Source organism: Suricata suricatta, chromosome 11, assembly GCF_006229205.1.
Source record: "Suricata suricatta isolate VVHF042 chromosome 11, meerkat_22Aug2017_6uvM2_HiC, whole genome shotgun sequence".
In the NCBI taxonomy this organism is placed as follows: domain Eukaryota; kingdom Metazoa; phylum Chordata; class Mammalia; order Carnivora; family Herpestidae; genus Suricata; species Suricata suricatta.
The window spans coordinates 74,241,575-74,245,421 of NC_043710.1; the positions used below are offsets into that span (position 1 = coordinate 74,241,575).

The 3,847-nt window shown below is 42.7% G+C and overlaps 1 long non-coding RNA gene across 2 annotated transcripts in view; it reads right to left on the reverse strand.

Moving 5' to 3' along the window:
- LOC115306945 overlaps window positions 1-3,450 on the reverse strand; it is a 4,959-nt gene extending 1,509 nt beyond the window's left edge. The window contains exons 1-3 of one of the 2 annotated variants that reach the window (XR_003915500.1): window positions 3,377-3,450; window positions 2,449-2,505; window positions 222-339 (exon numbers count right to left, since the gene is read on the reverse strand). This is a non-coding gene — a long non-coding RNA (uncharacterized LOC115306945). Of the gene's footprint in view, window positions 1-167; window positions 340-2,448; window positions 2,506-3,376 lie in introns of both variants that reach the window. The other variant, XR_003915501.1, reaches the window with a different exon arrangement.
- Between the last annotated feature and the right edge of the window lie 397 nt (window positions 3,451-3,847).

Consider the following 3,847-nt stretch of genomic DNA (forward strand, 5'->3'; position numbering starts at 1 on the left):
ACTCACAAACCATGAGATCATGACCTGAGCCGAAATTAAGAGTTGGCCACTTAATTGACTGAGCCACCCAGGCGCCCCATCCCAGATCTGTTTTTAAAGTTGTAGATGTGCAGGTCTCATGGGGTGGGGGAGGGGAGAAAGGGTAAGTCACAAAGTTTTTGGCCTACTTTCATATCCTATGGAATCTCTGGTGAGGGGGTGGAGGCTTCCTCAAAGTTTACCCAGCATGTGATTCTGACCCCATGATACAACATTTGTGAACAGCTCTGTGCAAACAATGCAATATTGTTTCTCTCCTCCCTCTGTGGAATTTTCATGGACCAGCTGAGCCTTTTCATCCTGAAACCAAGCAGGAAGAAGTTAGTATCTTCTCTTTTTGGTTGTCTTTCCTTCCCCACCCTTTCTAAAATCTTTTTTTTAAGGATTTGTGGAGTGAACAAGACAGGTCCTGATTTGTTTGTTGTGTGCAGAAGTTGAAAGAAGCCAGAAAGAAAAAGAACCATCCCAAACCTCAGAAGCTCTGGAAAACATGTTTTAATCAAAAAAATTCATTCAAAGGCACATCTTCCGAGTGTATGTAAAATGAACTATTTAAAAAAAAAATTCCACTGCCCTTTCAAGAGCCTCTTTGAGATTTATTTATAAGACCATTGAGAGTCAGTCTCGAAAATGCAAATTATAAGCCAGGAAGCTCAAAACATCACACATGGGCCTCATTTGCACAAGAGCTTTGTAACTCAGATGACAACTTAAGATATGACTTAGGTAACTAAGATATCACTGACTTGATTTTCCCTTTTATGTCCTGCGGAAAGTCCAATGCCTTCCTAAGATTTCTGCAAATCCCCAGGGGATTCACGTACTCATGCTCATCTTCAGCAGTTTACACTGCATTTCACCCCCACGAATCCCAAGCTGGCCCCATTCTGAACCAGGTACAGAATACAGCATCTTTCCCTAAGTTTTACACAAATCTCTTCTTTTGAGCCTACTTTGAAGGTTGGTGAAAGCGGAGAAATAAATATAAACCAACATAAACAACTTAAATTGCTTACTTGCCGTGTTTGTCTTTAAAGAAGTCTGGTTGAAACCCTCCAATGTGGACACCAGCCTCCTCCCATACCCTGGGCTCTCTCCACCCTCCTACCTGTCTTATTCACTCCTGGTAGACAATTTATCAAGCTTTCTTTCTCTCTCTCTTTTACTTTCACTTTTTTCTTTCCTTCTTCTTTGCTTATCCTGCTTATCTATACCCACAGGGTGCCACATATTCAACCTTTTGATCCCAGTGACTTACTAAGGTATTTTTCCATATAAAAGCAGTTCCTTCCCCAAGAGGAATTTTGGACACAGCTGCTAAGATAATAATGGTTTTGAAACCTTCACAAATATGTTCTAGAGGTTTGTGAAAGTTCACTGAAAAATGACTCCGATCTTAAATTAACTTGAAGAAAGTGCACTATGTAGAGGACTGATACGCTGAATTCACAGGCAATGTGAAAAATTCTTGGTTTGGATTTTCAGATTATTTTAATAAAAGAATTCAGAGTTGTTCTTCTTTCCACTTGGCACCAAGATGGACGGAAAGGGCTCTGTGATATTTCTTTCCATAGTGAGAAGAGTTATGGCCACACTTTATTAGCTTCTGAAGGAAGATGCATACCACATGCTTTTAAGCTGTACTCTGTTGTCAGCCAGTAGTGTCTAGGCCTGTTCCCACATGGAATGCACACACAAACACCCACACCCATCACACATCTGGAAGAATCCCTCTCTTATGCATGGAGGGAGAGGAAGACACTTATATTGGCATAATTTAGGAACCTGGGTGAAGAGCCCTTTTCATCCCAAAAAAACTCCTCCAGTTTCATTCTGACTCCTGAAATGCCTTTAACAGAAGATTAAAGTCCTCTCATCTACAATTTGATATAGGGCTTAAAATACAGCCCAAGAGGGGGAACATGGTACTGCATATTATACTAAGATGTGAATTAATAGCAGATCTTTTTTTTCTGAGAGCTATTATTTTTTCTGATAGGAAAAAGAAACCCCAAAGGCCTTGAAGTAAGGGGAGTTGAAAAAGTGAACAGAACGGAAATGTTGTTATATAGACAGTCTATTTACAGAGGGAAAAGATTGGAAGGGAAAGAAAGTGGATGTTTATTGAGCACCTGCCTTTTGCCAGGCAGTGTTCTGGGATTTTGCCTATGTAACATATCTTATATAATTCCAACACACTCTGAAGGATAAGAAAGATTGCCTCTTACACTCAGCCACATCTGCCCAACTCTTAGTCATCCTGTCCCATTCTCCAACTGTAATGCATAATTCAACAAACATCTATGGATACCCCACCCCCATTCACACACACATAAGCACAACTCTGCGCAAAGCATCTGGTATAGATCAGGAGGAACTAAAAAGCAGCACTTCCCAACACATACTTACTCCAGTATTTACTTGTCTCTATTTAGATGTCTACAGGGAGAGCCACTCTTTATATACCTGAGGGAAGAGAAAGGAAGTTGAGGATTAAGGGGATAGAATAGTGCCCATTTTCTTCCTTGGTATAAGGCAAGGCTGTGTGTGTGTGTGTGTGTGTGTGTACGTGTGTGTGTTTTCAATGTATGAAAAGGCCTGGACATGGTTAACAACACTGGTTTGGCATGTGGCGTGATTCTACCATTAAATCTTAATAATGACTTGACCATGAACTTTATAGAGCCTTTTTCTTCCTTCCTTCTTATGCCTTGTAGTACTGACAAACAATTCACAGTGCTATTACTGTAAAAGTCTAGCAAAGAGAAACTAGGAGTAGTTAGTCACAGTGCCAATAGATTCAGCATAGCAGCCTTTTCAAAAATGAGCTTTCTCCTGATTCACTTTGGTTGGTTTTAAGCCTCATGTGGAGAAGAGCCAAAAGAAGAAACTCACTTAACTGCTCAGGAGCAAGTCCACCCTGCAGCTGAGTTCAAGGGTAGCTGTTGTGGGGCCTGGGCAATAAACTGTGACACAGAATTTGGAAGGAGCATCTTCTATCCCACCCCTCACTACTGTCTGCCCCTGGGAGTCCCTGGGCAAAGCTGCCCAGATGTGGATACTGGTATTCCCAGTGGCCATGAGTGTGGGAGGCCATCTCCCTGAGGCTCTGTAGGCAGCTGATGGGGCCAACTGGGGGCTGGAGAAGGAGAGAGAGGACTGAACTGACACAATGGGATGACCATAACTATCAGACTCGCTTAAGGAAAATGACAAAAACTCCTTCAGGGAATCTTGGCTGTTACTGTGGGAGGGGAGGAAGGACTCTCCAGAGGCTGGCTGGGATCCAGCTGCAACTCTCAGGTTTGCAGATATTTGGACTTGCAGCCTTCCTTACCTTGGCAAGATACGCTTCCTTCAGTGGAGGAAATATCCATCAGACATCCAACTACAGTACATAACTCATTTTTTCCAGGTCTCACCTGTCATGGGAGAAAGCAAGTCTGCCTCAGGCCCAAGGTAATAATCAAAGACGCTTAGCTTCAATCTCATGGAGTCTGTTACTTGTACCCTGGCTTCAAAATCTCCCTCAACCTCAGCATCTGGTGCCATACTTTTTCTTGGGGATTAGAACAGTTATGAGAGAAGAGTGACCTCAGCCCCAGGCCTCGGTGCTACATGGCACTGCCACATGGCAAGCCTCTCTGCTCTGGTGTCTTCCAAAGTGTTTGTCAATCAGCTATTCCTAATTCCACTAGCATTGACATCCCTCTTCACCCACAGAATTGGAGAGGAATTGTGGGGACTTGGCCAGAACACAAATCCTTATTAGAAATATGGCCCTGTTTCTAGAATTGTCTCTCTTCTC